Source organism: Lissotriton helveticus, chromosome 3_1 (assembly GCF_964261635.1).
Source record: "Lissotriton helveticus chromosome 3_1, aLisHel1.1, whole genome shotgun sequence".
Lineage (NCBI taxonomy): Eukaryota > Metazoa > Chordata > Amphibia > Caudata > Salamandridae > Lissotriton > Lissotriton helveticus.
The window spans coordinates 2,127,023,362-2,127,047,211 of NC_136061.1; the positions used below are offsets into that span (position 1 = coordinate 2,127,023,362).

The window sequence follows — 23,850 nt, forward strand, 5'->3', positions numbered from 1 at the left end:
ATGCGGGTACCTAATGACCACAATGAATCAGGGAGCTAGCTGTAAAAGAAAAGCAGCAAAATACAAACCCAACCAATAACATTCAAATACTGTTTAAATGACCACGGACAACTGGAAGTTTTAAAATGTTTATCTAAATTCAATATTTTCTTGCATGAGGTACAGTAAAATAAGGCAATCAATAACCAAGATAACGTAAATCACATAGGCATAAAGAAATAATGACAGAGTAATCATTCAAATGTAATATGAAATGCAGATGGGAAATATTATAAAATCTCAGAAATGTTTAAGCATGGACATTTTATGCATGAATAACTATGGGAGGGCCTATAAAGAGTAGCACGCTTCACTTAAGGTGAATGGGCCTTTGAACAATCTAGGCAATGAAGTTCTAGACCATATCATAAAATTACAGACTGCAATGCAAAATATAATTTCTAACAAGTGAGAAGACATAGGAACAAACTTATGGAAAAATATGTAATTGACTTTCAATAGTTGCGGAAAGGCATGGAAAATATAACATATGCAATGATGAACTTTATTAAAGCAAAAGTCAGAAATTTAGAAGGTGCAAGATTTAAAGAGTTTTCAGAGCAATATTTACCTAGAAAGGTGTGGAAACCAAACCCTGGCCACGGGTCAGTTAAGGACAGGAAACCCTCAAGGAAGGATATCCCTCAAAGGACAGCAGGTGCAGAATGGACACCCAGGACAGGACAGGATACCCTCGGAATAGGAATCAGGACAGGACCCTCAGGACAGGACAGCAAACCCTCAGGACAGGACCCTCTTCAGGACAGGACCCTCTTCAGGACAGGACCGGAACCCACAGTTCGGAAGCAACGCCTGCGCTCCACCCGCTCTGCAGCTATCGATCAAGACCCCGATTGGGTCAGCAAACTCCCAGCTAAGTGCTTGCCAGCACTTTAAGGTTCAGTAGAATCTTAGCCTATGGTCAAATTCGGACAGAGTGCTTCGCAGCGCTCTGTATCTTCAGTCACTTATTGAGTGCGTTGGGTCAGTGACAGGTCAGCTAAACCAGACAAGTCGGACGGTTCACTAGGTGAACCCAGGGTAGATATACAGTTTGGGGACAGTGTACCACCCCCCAATGTTGCAAAGTATCAGAATCCCTCAATTTCGATTGGTCCTAAGGTAGGATTTGGGTAACACACCAATCACAATACAAGATTTGAAGCCTTCATTAACATACTTGGGTACCGCCTAGAGAGATTGGGGTTCTCATGAGAACTGTGCAGAAATACGAGTGAAAATTAACATTGTAACACATGAGGAGCAACATTCGCCGTTCTCGTAGCGCAGAGGTGGCTTTCCCAGGCGCATCTTGACTGTGGCTGCCAGCTGGCTGAGTTCCACTGTCCAAAGTGGCCACCTTTCAATGCTCCCTGGTCATGCGCAGAAGAGACCGTCAATATGGCTCCCAATCAGTTTGGACCCCCATTCCCCGCGGTACATGAAAAGTAAGCGAAAACAAATTAATACATAATAATGTCATTATGAAAATACATCATAGGGTTTGTACTTTTAACTCATCATCAAGAAATAAAACTATTGCATTAAATGTTAGCTACATTGACACAATCACAAGAGCAGTGGCACGAGCAGTACCACATGATAAGCACAGCTATGAATTACGCATGCGCATAACTTTCCCTCCACTTCTGCAGACGCGTCAGGACACGTGAGTGTGGCTGACGCATGCGCAGTAACTAAAATACAAGCGGCGGCCATATTAAAGAACACGGATTAAATTCATTAGAAATACACATAGGCAAGCTTCGGGAACTTTGCCTAAACAAAAATAAATGTTAGTAAAACATACGTTTTGTTACCTTATTACACATAAACGAGGTTCTTGACTTCGGCAAGCCGCAAAATATGCGAAGCTTTGCTTCATCAATCCCCTCTTTGATGATATTTACTATCATCACAAATTATAATGGAACCAGATGCCAACTTTCTTTCACACTTTATAAAGTTCTATTTCTTCCAGCAACCGTTCTAACTTTTCTCTCTCAGTTTTAGCAGGGTGAGAAGTCTTCACCTTTTTGTATATCTGATCATTCACTTCCTCTAATTCAATCTCATCCACACTTCGTTTCACTCCTCTTGCATTTACCTCGTGCTTTTTGGTGCGCTTGCGGCATTTACAGCATAAGAAAATGGAAAGTATAATAAGACCTATAATACCAATTGGCATCAGAATTTTGAATAATAAGCTTTTACCTATGCTAGCAAGCCAATGACCTACATTTGAGAGACCATCTACCAGTCTCTTCCAGGCACTATCAACCTCGAGTGGTTTGAGTTCCTTTGCCAAATTAGTAATGTTTTTCACATATCTTTTGATCTGTACACTTTTATCCGGAATATAAGTGCAACAATGTTGCGCCTTCAACATCCGGCAGACTCCGCCCTCTTTCGCTAATAAGGTGTCAAGAGCAAGTCGATTCTGTAAAACCATTGATCTGATCGCAACCATTTCGGTATTGACCAGCAGAAATCCATGAGCTGTTTCAGTAGACAGCACATCTACTATAGTAGACAATTTGCAAATTCTGTGAGTGTTCAGAACCACTCCCACTCCAGGTATCAGTGCACTGAAAATACTACCCATAATTTCACCTATACTTTCTCTTTTACTACGCACTAAGCCATTAGTATCTTCATTGCTTCCAGCTTTCCCATTCACATGGTATATTTTCGGGAAGACAATGCCAAAGTAGCAGCTTCCATACCAGTGATCCGGCAATTTGAAATAAGCCTTGTCCCCACAAATATAATAAATTCCAGGAAACACAGGCTCTGACCCATTTTTGAAACCCCAACCTCCAATTACCTTGTAATTATGTTCGCATTCACTGGAACCAATGAAAACATTATTATAATAGCTAGTCTTCTCGCGGTGAAGACATAGCTTGCCTTTCTTTTCAAAATCCAGCAACAGAGCAGGACCCGCTCCACCAGATGAGGTGCCTTCCATGTTCTCTGCCCACTTTGGCTTTTTCTGACTTTCGTCATTAGCCTTCTTTTGAATTTTAATTCTCCTTTTCTCTGCCATGTTCAGGAACATCTTTTCCTGCTCACGCAAAGAACAAGTCAAGTTATCTCTGTGTGCGTCTGCTATGTCAATGTTACCTATAGTCAGAAAGTAGTCTCCCATATATCTTATGGTGTCAGTTTTGGTATGTACAGGATTCAAGTTCCCACGTATAGGAAGTTCAGAAAAGATCACGTCATTGTTAGAATAATAATACTGTAACGGTCCCCTTTTGTAAAATAAACTAGCTAAAATGCTACAGGAGATTCCATATGTCAATGGCAGGTGATGGTATGTCACGCCTTCAGCCACAGAAGTAGGTAGCTTCATGCAGACATAGCAATCTTCAATTTCCATAGTCTCTACATAGTGTATTAATAAGTTTGCGAAAACATTTAAGTGTGTCTTGTTCTTAACTCCATGATAATGTAGTCCTCCCTCATCTGGTGCTTCTAAGTTCTGTTTTGTTTGTCTCAAAGCTCTTTCATGTCGTGCTACACTCTGTGTTGTTAGCTCCTCATTGTCAGTATTTACAACTTCAGTAGGGACAATGTTAGTATCTTTACTTACGGCAAAGGGAATGAAAATTGTTAATCCTATCCAGATAACTATCAGTACTACTACACTACATATACACACCTTGCAACACGTCTTAAAACGGCTGCAACTAGGTCTACCATTCACTGTTGAATCAGACATTTTGGCTCAGAAGGAGTCTCTCGAACCCCTCTTTTTGGCTTTACACAATTAGCTTACTTTGTGCAAATTCACGGTGGTTCGTCTTCTTCTTCAGCTGAGTACTCAGAAATGTTTAAGCATGGACATTTTATGCATGAATAACTATGGGAGGGCCTATAAAGAGTAGCACGCTTCACTTAAGGTGAATGGGCCTTTGAACAATCTAGGCAATGAAGTTCTAGACCATATCATAAAATTACAGACTGCAATGCAAAATATAATTTCTAACAAGTGAGAAGACATAGGAACAAACTTATGGAAAAATATGTAATTGACTTTCAATAGTTGCGGAAAGGCATGGAAAATATAACATATGCAATGATGAACTTTATTAAAGCAAAAGTCAGAAATTTAGAAGGTGCAAGATTTAAAGAGTTTTCAGAGCAATATTTACCTAGAAAGGTGTGGAAACCAAACCCTGGCCACGGGTCAGTTAAGGACAGGAAACCCTCAAGGAAGGATATCCCTCAAAGGACAGCAGGTGCAGAATGGACACCCAGGACAGGACAGGATACCCTCGGAATAGGAATCAGGACAGGACCCTCAGGACAGGACAGCAAACCCTCAGGACAGGACCCTCTTCAGGACAGGACCCTCTTCAGGACAGGACCGGAACCCACAGTTCGGAAGCAACGCCTGCGCTCCACCCGCTCTGCAGCTATCGATCAAGACCCCGATTGGGTCAGCAAACTCCCAGCTAAGTGCTTGCCAGCACTTTAAGGTTCAGTAGAATCTTAGCCTATGGTCAAATTCGGACAGAGTGCTTCGCAGCGCTCTGTATCTTCAGTCACCTATTGAGTGCGTTGGGTCAGTGACAGGTCAGCTAAACCAGACAAGTCGGACGGTTCACTAGGTGAACCCAGGGTAGATATACAGTTTGGGGACAGTGTACCACCCCCCAATGTTGCAAAGTGTCAGAATCCCTCAATTTCGATTGGTCCTAAGGTAGGATTTGGGTAACACACCAATCACAATACAAGATTTGAAGCCTTCATTAACATACTTGGGTACCGCCTAGAGAGATTGGGGTTCTCATGAGAACTGTGCAGAAATACGAGTGAAAATTAACATTGTAACACATGAGGAGCAACATTCGCCGTTCTCGTAGCGCAGAGGTGGCTTTCCCAGGCGCATCTTGACTGTGGCTGCCAGCTGGCTGAGTTCCACTGTCCAAAGTGGCCACCTTTCAATGCTCCCTGGTCATGCGCAGAAGAGACCGTCAATATGGCTCCCAATCAGTTTGGACCCCCATTCCCCGCGGTACATGAAAAGTAAGCGAAAACAAATTAATACATAATAATGTCATTATGAAAATACATCATAGGGTTTGTACTTTTAACTCATCATCAAGAAATAAAACTATTGCATTAAATGTTAGCTACATTGACACAATCACAAGAGCAGTGGCACGAGCAGTACCACATGATAAGCACAGCTATGAATTACGCATGCGCATAACTTTCCCTCCACTTCTGCAGACGCGTCAGGACACGTGAGTGTGGCTGACGCATGCGCAGTAACTAAAATACAAGCGGCGGCCATATTAAAGAACACGGATTAAATTCATTAGAAATACACATAGGCAAGCTTCGGGAACTTTGCCTAAACAAAAATAAATGTTAGTAAAACATACGTTTTGTTACCTTATTACACATAAACGAGGTTCTTGACTTCGGCAAGCCGCAAAATATGCGAAGCTTTGCTTCATCACTACCACCCTCCCCCTCCCTACCAGGAAGTGGCTACCCAGGCAGCTGCAACTCATTAGAAGGTTCTGGAGAGGCAGTCAGAGCTGAGCACAGACACAGAGCAGCAGGGAGTGATTTTTTGGACTTTACCTCTGTGAAAATGGCTAGCAGCAGTGAGAGTCAGAAGGCAGAGAGGAAAAGGAAAGTAAAGTTCAGCAGCATGGAGCTGCAAGTACTAGTGGAGGAGGTGGTTAGAGTCCACAAACAACTGTTTGGCAGGCACTCCCTCACTGTAGCAGAGTCAGCAAAACGCAAGATGTGGCTTCCTATTGGAGAAAGGGTCAATGCTGTGGGAGTTACAAGCAGGAGCATTGATGACCTCAAGAAATGCTTCTACGACATCAGGAGCCTCACCAAGAAAAAGATGGCAGAGCTACATAAGCAGGCTGGTGTCACCGGTGGAGGCAGGAACCCAGCGCCCCCCCTGACTGACCTGGAGGAGTTGGTGGCATCAACCATCGAGCCAGACAGTCTTGTGGGACTGGGAGATGTGGTCAGCTCAGCCAGAGCCAAAGGAAAAGGTAAGACGCATGCCCAGCATGACACCCCATACCAACCTGCTTCCCTTAACCCTTTGTGCACAGGCCAACCCCAGTCCAGTACTGCTAGCACTATACAGGAGCAATGCATTATGGGAAATGTAGTCAGCTAATATAAGACCATGTGTAACTGCACAGACATCAGCAAGGCAGTGAAAGTAATGCTGAATAATGACAGTAAAATGTGTAAAGCATTTATTTTAGTGACTGTGACACAGTAGCACTCAGTTGACATACGCTTATTTATACCTAGGGGCAACATCAGCCAGTCAAGCCACAGCTACAGCAGGGACTGCACCAGCGAGGGAGCAGAGTGACGAGACAGGGCCAAGCCATGTCCATGCCTCGCAGGAGGAAGAACACACAACTGCCATCTCCCAGGAAGAGGAGACAGTCCAGACACCCGAGTTTCCCCACTCCCCACACCTCTCACAATCCCCTTCATTGCTTTTCTCTCCTGAGACCTCCCCATCACTGTTACAGCCTGCACCGGCAACCTCACCAGCCAGGAGGTGAGTCGTGGCCCAACTGCCAGTGATGGAGGCAGCAGAGGGAGAGGCCCAAGCCACTGCACCTGAGAGTCCTGCTGCACTGCAGCCCACCACAGAGTCTTTAACCTCGCGCAGACGGCAACGCAGGCCCAGCAGTGAAGGAGTACCTGGAGATGGCACTGTGTTCCGTGGGCTGGAGGGGAGCATGGTGCGCATCCAACGCATGCAGGGGAAATCAATACAGGCCTGCCACCGCCAATTTCGTGTCCTAAACCAACAAATTGGAGAAATGGGGAAGGGCATCAGAGACATGGTAGAAAGCAATAGGGAGATATCAAAAACCAATGCTGACCTAGCTGCAGGAATGCAGCAAATGAGCACTTCAATAACCCAGCTGTGCTCAAAACTGGACAGCCTGGAGCACACAAGGCGCAGGGACGCCCGTGTAAACAATAGGGCCATGAATCGTCTGGCCACTGCCACATCACAGCTATGCCGTAGAGGAATTAACATGCAGGAAAGCCTCACTCAGAACACGGCCGAGGTCACCAGGGGAATGGCCAGGATCACCAGTGCCCTCGAGGCAATGATAATATCACACACTGCACTGGATCCTGCCCTGGATGTGGCTGAGGGAGTGGACAGCAGTAGCCGCAGCAGCTTGGCAAGCGCTGTGGTTCAGCCCCATAGGAGCAGCAGGCGCCCAGCTGAGCCTGCAGGCCATGAGGAAAGCAGTGAGCAACATACCAGTGGCTCTGGGAAGCGCGGGTGCAAATGACTTTGCCGGTGTGGGTGATGTAACCCAGGACATGTAGTCCCCACCTTTCTTTTCTTTAATTTGTTGCACTTCAGTGCATGAACATTGTGGCAACATTAAATGACGTTATTCTCATTCACAACCTGTCTGTGTCTCATTACTTACTCAGAAATAGTTGCATGTTATTTCCTCACGTCTGTATCTGCCATCACTTGGTGTTGTCACTCCAGCAGGTTGTCTTTCAGGCACAGCATTGTCGTCGTCATGATCCTCGTAGTCAGACAACTCGAGCTCAGTACACTTCTTAACAGCAAGGTTGTGCAACATGGCACAGGCAGCAATTATCTTACAGCAGGTGATGGGGGTATACTGCCTTGCACCTCCACTCTTGTGCAAGCATCTGAATCTGCTTTTCCAGATACCAAAGGTCCATTCGATGACATTCCGTGTGCTTTTGTGGGGCGGGTTATAGCTCCTTTGGCTGGGTGTTGCGGGGTTGAGGTAGGGGGGGAGTATAAATGAGCGGAGGGCATATGCACTGTCTCCTAAAAGGAAAAGGGAATACATTACTCACATGCATACATGTACTTCTTACTGCAATAGGTATTATGGGGGTCAGACACTGTGTCTTACCTAGGAGGTATCCTTCACCAAATTCCCCTGCAGTCAGCCGTGCATAGATGCCACTGTTTTGAAACATATACGAGTCGTGGGTACTCCCAGGGAATTTTGCCACAAGGTCAGTGATGACGAACTTTGCATTGCAAATCACCTGCACATTGATGGTGTGGGTGGACTTTCTATTCCTATAGATATATTCCGTGGCAGCAGGGGGACAAATGGGAATGTGCGTGCCATCAATGCAGCCAATTATATTTGGAAATCTAGCCATCTGGTAAAATTCTGATTTTGTTTGCACCAGTTCAGCATGGGTAGCAGGAAAAGATATGTAATGCTCCATCCTCTGTAACATGGCGTCAAGGAATTTGTGGAAAAACCTTGAGAGGCTGCTCTGGGTCACCCCACCCACCACAGCAACCACGCTCTGATTGCTCCCAGACGCAAGCAGGTGGAGGCTGCACAGCACCTGCACATGGGGTGGAATAGCATGTGCCCTTGGGGTAGTGGTTTGAGGTCCCTGATGAGCTCCAAGATGGTGTCTGGATCCAACCTTTACCTCTGCAGTATCTCTGCCTCTGTGAGCATGAACAGGGTAACCCTCTGCCTATAGACCTGCTCCTGTCTCTGCCATTCCCTCTCTCCTTCCTCCTGTAGCCGTAGCCGTCTTGCAATGACATAAAATGCCGCCATTGTGCAAGATGAATTGCATTTTGGGTCCATTTTTATAGGTTGCACCTGGTTACCACCTGATTTCAATCCATGGTAAATACCGACTCTTAAATACCGAATTTCATGCAAATTCGGTATTTCAGAGCTTCCCTACATCTCAATATCCATTTTTACCAATTCTTAATTACAGAATCGGTATTTTACCGATTCGGTAACTTTACCGAATCGGTAAATTTACCGATTCGGTAATATTTCCGATTCGGTAATTTAATGAATCGGTAAATTTACCGATTCGGTAAATTTACAGAGTCAGAGGATTTTCGGTCTCCTACATCCCGAAAGCTCAATACCGGTCGGTAACGGCCGAAAATACCGATTTTCGGGCGTTACAGACCGGTAAAGGGCTACCTACATCTGGCCCTTGGTCTTTAACAGATCCGCATGTGTGTCAGGGAAGCTGATGTAATGATGCATTCTCTGCATCATGGCCTCCAGGAACTTCTTTAAGAAACGGGACAGGCAGCTCTGGGACACTCCACCTATTGCAGCTATCACCCCCTGGTAACTGCCAGATGCAAGCAGGTGCAGGCTACAGAGCACCTGCAAATGGGGTGGGATGGCGTGTTCCCTTGCTGTTGGGTGCTCCAGGAGTGGGTGCAGGTCTCTAATCAAGTCCAGGATGGTTTGGGGGTGTAGCCTGTACCTTTGCAAGATCTCTGCCTCAGTGAGTTGGAAGAGCGTGATCCACTGTCTGTAGACCTGCTCCTCCCGTCTCCAGATCCTCTCTCCTGCTGCCTGTAGCCATAGCCACCTTGCTATCACATAGAATGACGCCATTCTGGTCACACTGTTGCATTTTGGTGCCTTTTTTATGGCCTGCACCTGGTTACCACCTGCTTTCAATCCATGGTAATTACCGACTCTTAAATACCGAATTTCATGAAATTCGGTATTTTAGATGTTACCTACATCTCATGTCTAATTTTTCACCATTTCTAATTTACCGATTCGGTAAATAAGAATTCGGTATTTTCGGAGTCGGTAAATACCAAATCGGTAAATACCGATTCATATTTACCGAATCGGCCTTTTGTGGACTCCTAGGGCCAGATGTAGGTAGCCCAATACCGGTCGGTAATGGCCAGAATTCAGTCATTTTGGGCGTTACCGAACGGTATTGAGCTACCTACATCTTTCGAGGTATGAGAGAAAGCCGGCGAAACTCCTCATATCGTTACAAATTACGGAAGGAGGTACCACGTGACTCACGAAGGGAGTTAACTGGAATTTTTTTTATCACCTCTCAGCTGGTAGGAGAGATATCTGCCGACAGAGGTGCTTGCAACCCTGGTGTCCAATGCAGTGGCGTAAAAAGTATATGCCATGAAGAAATTGCCTGAAAAGTACCTAGGCAATGAAACATGTTGGCAAGTAGAAAGTGGCTCTATAGGTAGTAGCCATATTCACTTTTTTAATGTCCGCAAACAGCATAAAGGAACAAGAATAAAGTTGTCTGTTCCTGCTGTATGCGCTTTTATGTTATATGTTATATGTTGTGTGACATCACTATTTGTGTTATTTGTATCGTTTCCACTGCACTCATCACTGTTAACACAGTGGTTTTCATTTGGACACCATTTCTATAGGCACGATAGCACCAATGATGATAACAGGGCCGTCCTGGTGAGTACCTACCAGGGGTCCCATTGGTGGTGCGCCCATGAGGTGCTATCGTGCTTGCTCACAATTTTTTCCATCACATGTTGGTGTGGGTTGTTCTACTGTTTTGGATAAGGAGACGGGCTTTTTAAGATGGGCTATTGACTGGTGTATCCCCTACCCTGCATATAAAAAGTGGGAGGTTTTTGTAAGTGACTGTGACATGAGATACCCAAACTCGATGAAAAATTGATTGCCCTAGACCTAGGTCATTATCGTAGTTGCTACCTATATCTGGCCCAATGTTCTTTTCGACTTAACTGCTCAAGCTGTCCTTCGGCACGTGCTGGTTGCCATTCATGGCACCCTGCTGCAGAGGCTCCTACCTAGGAGCAGGGCGGTGAGCGGCGTCCCAGCATCTCCCGACCCCTGCAGGGGCCGGTCCGGCGCGGGGGAGGGGGCAAGGGAGGGAATCCTATGGCACAGCGGCAGAGAGGAGGGGGCAGAGGGGAGGGGACCAAAGGGGAGTGGGGAGGGAGGAGAAAGGCGATCGCGAAACCGAAAGTGATCGCTTATGGGAAAAACAAAACCGCGAGTAATGCGCGCGCGCCATATGCTTTCAATTATCGCACCCGTGTCTGGGCACGATAATTGAAACCATATGCCAGAAATGCACGTAATAGACACCAATAGGCCAGGGGCCGAGCTATGCACCCGCCTATGACCTATTGTATGCTCTCTTTAAGCAAACATGCAGGCAAAGGCCAATAGCAGGCCTCAAAAGTAAAAACACACGCACAAGCTTGCTCATTTTCAGGGTCTATTTCTGAACCCCTGACAAAAGGACTCTTGCTGCGTGACACTGCTGCGCAGAACAACGCTAGGCAAGAGACCTAAAAAGGGGAGAGGTCGGACCCAAGATGCTACCTCACAATCTCATTAATGGATGCACTTGTAAACTGATGGCCAGGGTCATATTAGATCGTCTGGAGACCGGAGTAGCCGAAAGTGGGATTTTTTGGCTAGAAAATATGGCTTTAGGAAGGGCCTGGGAACTGTTGAATAGTGTCTTAATCTGCACCTGACCATAAGCAAGTATGCAAAGCTAGGACCGGATCCCTCTATCTCGGGTTTATGGATCTTACATCAGCTTTTGACTGGGTGGAGAGAAGAAGAATATGGGAAATAAATGCTGGATCTGGGCATTGATCTATCATTAGTCTATTTCTTAGACCAGATGCATCGGGATATGACTGGGAGGGTCAAGTACAGAGCGGGCAGGGAACTTACAGCTCCTATTAAAATGAACACTTAAAGTGTCTTAATGCTGCCTTGTAAATAAGGCCCCGTCTCACATTACACTTAGCGTGAAAGGGGCGGGCAATGGGTGTTGTGGAGGGCGTTCCACAGCAACATCCATTGATTTTGACGCTGCCCCCTATTTACATGAGCAGCATAAATAGGAGGCAGCACCATAATTAAGACAAGGGAAAACCTGGGGGTATATGTACAAGAACTGCCGCTAACTAGTAGCAGTTTTCTTAACGGAGCCTAGCACCAAAAACAATATGTCACTACATGGTGATAGTAATAGCTAGCTGCGGTGAAAACTGCCACTAACACTAGTGTCAAGGCGATACACGTTTTGACGTTAGAAGGAGAAAAGTGACGAAACGCCTGTTAGCGGCATAAAAACTCACGATAGTCAGTCCAACATGTCTTTTTTGCCTCTAGAGGCAAAAATAGCCTTTGAGTCCACTTCCAATGAAAAATAAGAAATAAAACCAAACAAACGCAGAATGGAGCACCCAGGGCCAAGTGCAGCACAGATCAACAACCCCTCTCCTAAACCCCACAACAGCCAATATGACCAGTCAGAGTCCCAGGGGAAGAAGAAATGCAGACTCAGGGCTACTGTTATGAAACGAGGTGCATCGCTGGGAAAAACAGTGATGTATCAAAGTGCCCTCCTTGCAACACCATGACAGCCAAAACCTTGAAGGCGGGGACAGTCCCTGGGGCCCAGAGGCCTCGCTGGGCCAGTGTCTGTGGCCTGGAGTGGGAGGCAGAGCTGCTGTGGAGTTGCTGGGCTGTGGTGGTAGACATTGAAGCCTTGGCGATCACCCTTATCTGGTGGTAAGTCTGGCAGGTCGCAAAGAGACACATTGCTGACCTGTGTGAGAAGACCGCCTGGTGCACCTTGGAGTTTTGCACAGTAGAGATACTCCTGCGCACTGATGTAGGGAGGTCTGCATCATATACCAGGCGACATCACTACACCAGGGTGCACAGAGGAGATTACCAATGGTGGGCCGTGCCTCTCTGCATCACAGGCCAGAGGATGTTGCACTGGCCGGAAGCTGTGGAGGGTGAGGCCCCTGGGCTGCGTCAAACTTGTCTGGTGGGAGGGCTGAAATTTCATGCCTTACGGGGCCATGTTGCATCACTTGCATCGGGAGGTTCACCAGCAGATTTGGGGTGACTGCTGTTCCCAGGCTTGTGAAATCCCACCTGGTTAAGGCTCCTGCGGGCTGAGTCACAGATTTGGAGAGAGTGCAGTGCATTGAGCCCTGGTGTCAATGTCCAAGAAAGGAGAAGGTGGGGTGCGTAGTGGAGGAGGCCTGGGGGTGAGTTGGGCCCATGCCCTTGGGTATGCAGCTTTATCTGCCGTTACTCGCTTGGGAATATGGAATCTGGTCACCACTGTTAGATCAGAAGAGACAAACTGGTTGTGCTGCCTTACCTTGCCCCTGTTAGTTTGCTTCTGGGTGTACGGGTGACTAACCCTCAGTGGACTTCCTCCTCCCACAGCGCAGAACCGTCTGGTTGCTGCTGCTGCTGTCCCCATCTGATGTTGCTGGTTCCTTTGACGCAGAGGTCAGGTGTTCGAGTCCCTCGTCCACCTGCAGGCTCCTGCCTGCGCCTCATCTCTGGTGGTCCAGTGGTGGAGCATCACTGCTCTGCAGCTTGACGGCCCTCCTGTCCCTCTTTTCTGCTGTTCCTCTTCATCTTTCTGCTCTTCTCTACCTTTGTCTTTTTTATCTTTGCTTTGTTTGGCTTTGTGTTTCCTGTGCTTTATTGCAGTCCCTTTTTCCACATCCTCTCCGTAGTTGCAGCAGCGATCCCCGCGTCCCTGCCCCCTCTAGATTTCTTACCCGCGTTTCTCACCTCACAGCTGTCCAGCCCCCCTGCAGCACTACTTAATGGCAGACGCTGTGCGGCAATGCGAAACAGGTGTGCCACTGGTATGCTGAAGGCAAGCCTGTCTGTGTCCGTCTGCCCCTGTACTGCGCCCAGCACCAGGGACCATGCCCCTCGGATGCTCCACTGCTACAACACCAGCACCTTCTCGCCCTCAACCCTGAACGCCATGCTGCCTGCCATCTAGCATCACTGAAGAATACCCTTGCACCCTGCTGAAACTGCAAATGCACCTCCTGCCAAATCATCACACTGACACCTCTTTCTGCCCTGCCGACCAACAGCGCACCCGACCGGCTCAACTGCATCATCCTCATCGTGCGGTCCCTCCATAAATACACTACAGAAATCTGAGACTTCCTTGACGCCACCTCTTCAGACATAGCCTTTTTCACGTAAACCTGGACCATCCAGTGCTCCAGACAAGATATTGCCAAACCCATCCTCTATGGCTGCAAATTCACCTGCAAGGACCACACCAACCATCCAGGAGGAGGCATTGCCATTGTCTACAAAAACACACTCGGACAGACCACGCACTCTAATGACCCAACGGCCACCATGGAACACCTCCACTTCCAGATCAGGACCAACCCCAACATCACCCTCTGCGGCACCCTCGTCTACAGCCACCCCGGGCCATGAACCCCCATTCACCAATGCGATTGTAGACCTCATCGCACCCCAGGCTCTACCATCAACTGACTACTTCCTATTTGGAGACCTCAAGTTCCACCTGGACAACCCCAATGACCAGAAAACCACCCCCTCCAACATTGGACTCAAGCAGCTAGTTACTGCTCCAACCCACTTAGCCGGACACATGCTTGAACCCGTCTTCTCTGCCAAGGGGAACTTTAACTACAGCCACACCACAAAACTCTCCTGGACCGAATATCATTGTATACATCACGCCTTCACCACGCCCGCTGTACACCACCACCATCATCGCCCCCCTGTCGCAGCTGGATCAAGGCAACCAAAGTACTTCTCGTCAACTCTCTCAGCACCACCACTCCGCCTATGCTTACAGACGCCAACACCACAATGTGCAACCTCCACTGACTGTTTCTAGGGTCACATGCTCTTTTGATATTATCTTAAAAGTTCTTCGTATACATAAAGGGCTTTATTTTAAAACCTTTACATTTTTATCCTTTTAATGTAATGAGATTGATTTTATTGTTAAATGTACTGTATGCAACGGTTTTAATTAATCATGCATAATAATAAATACATTAAATATACTGTGCACTGATTGAACTCCAACTACGCCGACACCCTGGCACCCCTCAGGAAAAGACCAGACAAACATTACTCCAAGAAGGTCAACGGGTTCACTCCTGCCCTCCACTAGTCTAGATGCACCTGCAGACATCTCGTGTAGAGATGGAGCTGAAACATCAAACAATTTCGCAACACAGTCACCCTTGCACCATGGCACAAGGGTGCTTGCTTTGGTGCATGGCAGCTATTGTGAACCAGCGTAGGGCAAAAAGACGGGGGGTTTAATCCTGAGCCCCTTCCGGTAGTTTAACACCGTCGGTGCATCATTTTTTTGATGTACTTGTTGCATGAATCTTGCACCACTTTGCGCCATATGTACAAAGTGACACCTCTAGGCATCTGCGTGACCTTGTAAAGTCATGTGCCACACTTTACCTGCGTCTGATACGATGTATGCAGGGTGGGCGTTCCCACGCAACAAAGCTTTGTAGGACTAGCACAGTGAAGTCTCTCAGATTTCACTGCGACAATTCTAGCACACCACTGCGTCAAAACCTTATGCCTGCCTCATGGCATGCATAAGGGTGATGCAGTGCCATAGGGATAGGCTGGCCCCATGCATTGCTGGAGTTGCATGATGCTTCAACACAACTGTAGCAATGCGTGACTTTAGCGCTGCCAAATACGTCAGTTTTCTAGACGTATCTGTCACTGATTGTGACATGGAGCACCGTACATTGAATAAAGCACATCCATGGTGTCGCAAGGAGGGCGAAGTGAAAAGTGTTGCAACTCTGTTTTGTTGCAGCGATGCAACACTTTTCATGAATGCGGCCCAGAAATGTGCCCTATCTTAATGATAGTGTGCATTCCTGCCCTTTTGCTTAAAAAACTGCCTCCTACTATAAGTTGTTTATCTGTACCCCTTTGACTTTGAACAAGCAATAAATAAACTAAAAGATTTTTACAAAAAACTTTATTACTCCTTGTCTTTATCATCTCATAATTTGGATGTTCAAGCATTTAAGTTGAATTGAATATCTTGTCTTGTGTAATTAAATGACAGATTTTTTGTAGCAGTCTCTGGTTGTTCAGAATAGATTGAATGGTCATTTCAAGACAGAATATTAAACTGGAAAGAAATTACTCTAAATAAGGTCCCTTGCTGGCATCATTTATATACTGTGTCTAACTGGACTTAGCTGTAGTTTTGGGGGGTGATCTCCATATAGAAATTTCATTGTAAATTTCGCAAAGTGGGGTTAGCAGCAGTTTTTGCACTAGAACGCCCACCTTGCATCTCATTTTCATTAAGTCCTGCTAACAGAAAAGGGGATCTTAAACATTCATGTTTATACCGGAAAAATGCTGCTAACTGCAAATAAAAAAAAGCTGCCATAATGTCAATAAATAGACACTACGGCGGCGTTAAGTTCTTGTACATATGCCCCCTGGTCTTAAACTGGTGAAATGAGGAGAAATGCTTTGTTTCTCCTCGTTTTTGGTGTTTCCATGTGTGCTGTATTGTGCAGCACACACAAAAACAGCAAAACGCCAATGATTGTTTATGTGCAGGACGGGCCCATTTCCTGCACATAAACAGTCATTTTGAAAAATGCTGTTTTGCAACTTCTATGTGTGCTGCATTCTATGCACACATAGAAGTTACAAAACGGCATTTAAAGATTGTTTATGTGCAGGAAGGCGGACCTTCCTGCAAATAAACAATCTTCCCCTCAACACAGGCACCCTTGCACTATGGTTCAAGGGTGCCTGTATTGGCACTAGTCAGCTAAATTTAACACCAGCACAAGGGTAAACACAGGGCTGCACCATGTTCCAGTAAATATGGTGCAGCCCTGCGTTTCTAAAGTGACAAAGCATGTTGTTAGCCTTCTTGACTTAATAACACGCTTTGCCACTTTCTTTTAAATATGTCTAAGAGTGTCATGTTTAGGTTACCACAAACATATTTCATCCCAGGAAGTTGGAGGAGTTAGATGAGTCACGGTGAGCTGGCCAGGATTTCAGCTGCTGGTTTCTGATGGTGTGGAAGGACTCACAGTCCCCCATATTCTGAAGTTTGGCCATCCGAATATGTAGTCCCATTGTCATAGTAGGAACCATATAACATGGCACCACCAACATACAAAGGTCAGGTCTTATTTAACAGGTCTCCTGAGTAGTTTTCTCTTGTGTGCCCACTGTTCACCTTAACCACTTGGGAGCTAGTAAACAAACCTCCCCAGTGCTGCGCTGTCCATTATCCGGTGCTGAACTGGACGTCCAGCGGTCGCACGCAGCACTGGGGAGGTAGTGCCCGTGACGACCGTTGGCCGACGGCAGCACTTAAGGGGTTAATACGAAGATGTTCATGGTGTTAGGGATTGTATCCTCCTCATTATTATAGGAAGTACCTTTTTTGTCAGTAGTTTGTTCAAGCATGAACCTTAAAAGGATCTTTCAAATTAGTACTTTCCTTCTCCGATTTCCATGATCAAAATGGCGAATCCAGTTAATATCCCTGTCAACTGCAGACATGTTGTTACACAACAATTACTGCAAAATGGGCTAGTTAATGTGGGTAGAGCTGTTTCTTCAGGGTTGAGGCACACGGTGCGTACAAAACTGACATTTTTTATTCATGGGTCACTTTTCCTGAAGTTGGCGTCAACATAAATACATTTCATACATACACAGCGGCCAACCTACCAGACAAATACAGACCGTTGCAGCATTTAGAAATATCATTAACAATTTAGGACCACAAAAATGTGTTCCACGATGCCCTACCACACATTGTAGACAACATTAGATTGGGTCTCTTGGCGATGACGGGCCAAATGGCCAGTTGTAGCTGAACAGGTTGTGGGCAGTGACTCTGCTAGACAGTGCGGCAGAGGCCACCATAGTTTGCCAGAATATTCATGAGTTTCTTGATTCAAAAACAACTAATGACTCCATAGAAGTCGAAAACCCAGATCGACCAGTCGCCCCTCCCGATAAAAAGTCCATAAACTAAATATACAGATTGAGTAGAACATAAGACACACAATTAAAGTAATTTTCCGGTGAACACTAACGCTTAGGGGGTCATTAGGATCGTGGACGGACTTGAGTCCGTCCGCGACCCCAGAGTAGGAGGGAACGTCCGCATGGGCTGTGGCGTTCCCTCCGTGCAGATTAGGATGTGACCGCCAGGGTGGCGGTCACATCCTCTATCTTTAACATTGCGGCGGGTGCAGCTTCAAGCTGCACCCGCCGCAATGTTAAAGATGCATGCACCGCATATGCGTGCACAAAGTGGCAGGCACCGCGCGGTGCCTGCTGCTTTGTTCACACAAATGCAGGGGGGTACCATAGGTACCCCTCATGTGCACCCCCCCACCCCCTCTTCACCCAGGGGGCCCGCAACGGGCCCCCGAAGTGAAGGTCTGTATGCTTTTCCACGGCAGAAAAGCCGCCGCGGAAAAGCATACATTTTACACCATCCTAATATGTCTGGCGGTGTCTGAGAGACACCGTCACCATATTAGGCCTTTTCTGCCGCGGTTGTAAGCCAACCGCGGCGGAAAAGCGGCAGACTGAAACCAGGACCCACCAGCCATCCTAATGTGGCGGTGGGTCTTTGGTGGGTCCGCAGAGGATTTTCCGCATCCTCCGGGCCGGCGGTGGCTTCCGGGCCTAATTCCGGGCTCCTAAATCACAGGTATAACATTTCACTCTCGTCTGCAGAATCTCTGGGTCCTCTTGTACAGTGTCATAGCATGTCTGGTAGGTCAAGGAATCACATTATTAAATGTTTATTGATTTATAAAGTGATAGCAATTAGATTAGAACCTTTTTATCAATTCAATTACCACCATCAGTGGAGTGTTGACCCCAACGTCCTTGTTGCTTTAAATATTTACATCTGAATTTGAAAATTCTTCTTCAAGCTATAATCTTAGTTACCTAATGCTCTATCACCCCCTCTGCCATCTTTTTTCTGCACTGGTGCATCCCTTCCTTCTGAACTGGTCACTTATCCCCATCCACTCTTCCTTGTCACTCTGCCCAGCTCCACGTACATTCTACCAAATGTTAATCTATAAGATGCTGATTTGCTCGCCGTTGACCTTCATGAATGTGAAATAGACACATATTTGAAAGGCACCGATATTAAAACACCTTGTACACATGAGCAACAAATTTGTGATAGACGAATTGACAAATGAAGCAGCACTACTAAGGCAAAATGCTTCAGCAAGCTCTGATACCATTTCTCATGACACATTACCTGCCATGCCGAGGGGATGTGTGGCATGAGTAACTATTAGCTACCCCTTCATTCTGCATCAAGGTGGGCGTGGCAAAGGGTTTGTGACCTGAGGGCTCGATTCACAGAATGAACTTAAGACTAAATCCTAAACTTACTACAATTTGGTATTCACAGAATGCACTTACTACAATTTGGTATTCACAGAATGCACTTACTACTTTCGGAATTCACAGAATGAACTTACTACTTTCGGGATTCACAGAATGAACTTACTACTTTCGGTATTCACAGAACAGACTTACAACTACTAACTTTACATCCTTACCTGGGCCATAATTTCCGCCACCGGGCCGGAATTTATGGCTCTACGGCGGAATTTACGATTCCGGCCTGCAATTTCCGGCATACTGCCGTAATATATGATTCCGGGCCGGAAAATCCAAATTCGGGTCGAAAGATACAAATTTTGGCAGTTGGTCATGTTAGCCAAGGGCAAACACCTGTTTAAGTGCCTACCATCCCCCACAATGGGTCAGCTGTCACACTGCAGCCAATCCCAGCCCTGCAGCATGTATGAATGCAGAGCAGACACAAACAAACCCTTTCAGGATGTCACTGAATGTGTTTGTAGCAATGCCCCTTGCCATGGGGCAAAATTACTCGAGGAGGAGGAGGAGAGCAGAGAGGATCTTCAGACAGAGGATCAACCTATTTGGAATGTCCAGTCCAGATGTAAGGGCCAGGTACCGTTTCCCTCCAGAAGTCATCTTAGATATGGTATGTGACTGGGAGCAGGAACTTGACTCTGTGACCTGCTGCTCACATGCAATACCAGCATATCTCAAGATCCTTTCTGCTCTCCACTTCTTTGCCACTGGGTCCTTCCAAAGGGTCTCCAGTGACCATGTGGGCATTTCCCAGGCGAGCCAGTCACGGTGCCTGCATCAGGTACTGAGATACATCACTGCTAGAGCCCCCAACTACATACAAATGCCACATACACTTGCCATGAGATAGACGGCAGCAAGATATTTTTATCTCCTTGCACAATTCCCACATGTGCTGGGTGCAATTGATTGCACCCATGTGGCCTTTCAGCCACCCCGCCACATTGCACACATCTTCTGCAACAGACACAGATGGTATTCGATCAATGTGCAAGCTGTCTCTGATGCCAGTGGGAGGTTCATCAATGTGCATGCAGTGTTCCCAGGCAGTACCCATGACAGCTTCATATTCCGCATGTCACCTCTTGCCTGGCGTATGGCTGCTGGAGAATTTGGTAACATGTGGCTACTGGGTAAGTACCAAGCACAAAAAATGATTGATTTGTGTCATTGAAATGTCTGAATGCCCCACAATATTAACCATTGTACAATAAGAATCATGGCCCAACAGACACTGCATTTATGAACGTCTAGATCATGTTCTGTGCAAGTCAAAGAGGGAAATGTTAACAACTGCCCTTTCTTCCCTCCTCAGGCGACGCTGGGTATGCACTCTCTCCACATCTCCTCACCCCTTACAGGCGTGCAAACACTGTACCTCAGCGTAGGTACAATAGGGCACACATACGTACTCGAGCCATCATAGAGCGCACTTTTGGTCTGTTGAAGTCGTGATTCAGATGTCTCGACCGTACAGGGGGTGTGCTTCCGTACTCCTCAGAAGTCATGTGCAAGATCATATTAGCCTGTTGTGTTTTGCACAGCATTGCTTTAACGCATCTATCTCTGCATCATCATTAGATGCGTTGGGCCAGACTTGGATCCACCATTCGTATCCCACGTGATGATATTCCGCCATAAGGGTGGGCTGATGGGAATTTTTCAACCCAGTGTCATTTCTTGTTGTGGCTACGTGGTCCCTCTTGGTTTCTAGTCTCAATACGGCACACAACAGTTCTTTTGACCAGACATCTCTTGTTGTTTTTCTAGACTCACAATGTAGCTAGAGGAGTCGTCCAGACCCTATGTAGATGTGTGACCCACATTCGGCTTGTCCCATACAATGCTACAAAGCAGATGACACTTGTCCAGACGTTAAATAGCTGCAAATCCATATCAATGGCCAAAATATATTTAATCTGGACTCTTCATGTTCTCCTTTGGTGGACTGGTTTTTGAAATGACACATGTAGCAGTGACAGGACACACAGATCACAAGACTGCCAAGGTTGAGGTATGGCCAATACAGTTGTGTAAGCCACAATAATACACATGAGATGTCCATGTAAAACTCAATTCAGTATATGACAGTGAACATACATGTAATGTAAGTTCATAAACAGAATGGGGGTTGGGAGCACACTGCCTCACAGTCCCAGCACAGATCGCCCCTTTGCATCCTGGTAAATGCAGTACACAGTTCAAACGTACTTCAAAATTATCTGGAGTTATTCACCAAAGTTGGTGCAGACATTGCTGTATATCTCTAGACACGTGTTTCTGGATTGAGCGCTTCATCAGTATAAAGCAGCAGTTTTAGAGAGCAAAGAAAAATCATCTGTGGTTGCTGTGTGCCTGTGAGTGGTACTGTGACCTGAGAGGAACTTGGCAGTATTTCCAGCAACCCCAGATGATTTTGAAGTAAGTTTGAACTGTGTACTGCATTTACCTGGATGCAAGGGGCGAACTGTGCTGGGACTGTGAGGCAGTGTGCTCCCAACGCCCATTAAGTTCATAAAGACTGCACTTGCACCTCTCTTACACCGCCATTGTGTCACTTTTGTGACGCAGCGGTGGAGCAAACAAAGAGCCATGCTGCTGGGTAATTACAACGTGACCCATCCGGTGCAGGAACGCCTCCTAAAAGTGGCTGAGTGAAATCTACAAGATTTCACTCAGTCACTTTTAGGGCCATGCTGCGTTAAAGCTCAGCGCCTGCTTGAAACAGGTGTAAGGGTTGACGCAGCTTGTTAGCGATCGTGCACCCCTGAGCCTTGCTGGAGCGGGGTCGCACTTGCCATGCCACTCCAGCAAAGCGCCGCTATTCCACCGGGGATGCGTCACGCATCTGCCCACCCAAGCACCATGGTGTGCTCCATTGTAAATGCGGGGCATCAGGGGTGGCGCACGGGTGGGCAGATGCGTCGCAACTCTTCTGACACACCTCTGCTGATTAGCAGAGATGCGCCAGAAGTTGTAAATCGGCCCCTGACAACTGTAGAGTGTGATCAGAGGAGAACAAAATCTGACCTTGGCTCATCTATTTATGTGTATCGTCCTGCATGAAACAACCACCACATCAGGATTTTCCTCACACTTCTGCAGGCACGGTTGTTGAGACAGAAGACACGCAGGAACAAGTCCGGAGCAGAAGGACATCAGTTTGCCGGTGGCTCCACCCTATTTCCACCAGCGAGGAAGAAGAGGAGGAGGAGGGGACCTCAACATCTGCAGGCCAGGGGGTTGTGCCAACCAGGGATGAGGATGAACATGACTCTGGTACTATGTCCCGGGAAGAGGCTGTGGACATTGTAGGGGGAGGTGATGGAGCAGATTTCATCTGCAGTCATGCATTGTTTTATTTTTGTGCTACAGACAGGCTGCATTTAAATTGCCAAGCACATTTTGGTGCAGGTTAAAAACATGGCACATGAAAAACATGAAAGTGAGGCCTGAAAATGCTTTTGCTGAATTAACATGTGGTTTACAGTGTAGAGAAAAGTGGCCTTTTTAGCTTTGAAGATTAATAGAATGTGTTTCTCTCTTCCCAGCTCATCCATGTAATCTAGATTTATTATTCCTGTCTTAATAGACTTTGACTTGTTGCATATTTTGATAAACATTTTCAGTTAATAACACCTCTTTTTATAATGTGTGTGAATTAATAATGCACGTGGGAAACATAATGGACTGATTTACATGAAATTAATATTATCTTTGTGTTTGTTTTATTTTTGGGGCCTACACAAAACATGGCTGCCTGTGAATCCATCAAGGCTATGGCTTGCAATTTAATGAGAAGGGAGCATGCGCAGACTGTGGCAGCTTTCCTAAAGGAGTCAAGGACAGCTTGAACTATACATTCTTGTGATTCTGCCAATGTACCAGTGTTAGTTAAAAGTGTCCATCTGACTACGCTGTGGAAGGAAGGATGAATTAGAATGAAACATTTTTCCTAGTAAATGTTGCAAACATATAAAATGTATTAAGTCATTTGCGCTTCTTTTGTTAAAACTGGTGAAGTCAGGTTTTTAGAATGAGTCAGGGGGAGTGAGAACTCATGCCATCATGACTGACCAATCACGTAAGGTTCTCCTGAAAGATGCTACATCTTTGTGTAATCTGCCAATAATTAGGGTATAAATACTGTCCTCTCTGGATGGGGGCTGGCTATCTCAGCTCAGCTGGCTTCTAGGCTCATTAGGGGTGTGTGAGCCCTTGAGAGAAGGAACAGATTAGGCCAGACATCCTATGGGTTAGGTACGAGAAACGTCCCGGGAGATTGCTGAAGGGGCAGAGGTGCGTCCGAGGAGATTCAGGGGGAGGTTTCATGCTTCCATGTCATATCTTGGCACTTCAGGCCACATTCCTTTTAGGCCAGTGAAGGAGGGGCTGCTTTCCTCTTTTAGACACAGACAGACAGAGAGTGCAGTGGATCAGGATAGAATTAGATGCTAAACTTTAAGTTTATGCTTTGACTAATTAATTAGGTCTAAAAAGATTTATTTGATTTATGCATTTATTTCTCTTTATGGGAGATTTTTGCCAACTATTTAATTATTGATTAGCTTTGCAAGACTATTTTTCTTAGAAACTCTTTAAGAATTGTGACTGAAATTTTGCGCCACATTTTTCATAACCACATGTAATGCTTATATGCAGACTGTAATGTGTTCTGTATTATTGATATTTTTCCTGTTTTCCA

The 23,850-nt window shown here is 46.2% G+C and overlaps 1 long non-coding RNA gene across 1 annotated transcript in view; it reads left to right on the forward strand.

The window, feature by feature from the left end:
• Positions 1-22,327, forward strand: part of LOC144825287 (uncharacterized) — a 132,767-nt gene extending 110,440 nt beyond the window's left edge. The window contains exon 3 of the long non-coding RNA XR_013609377.1: positions 22,251-22,327. This is a non-coding gene — a long non-coding RNA (uncharacterized LOC144825287). The remainder of the gene's footprint in view (positions 1-22,250) is intronic.
• Positions 22,328-23,850: the final 1,523 nt, after the last annotated feature.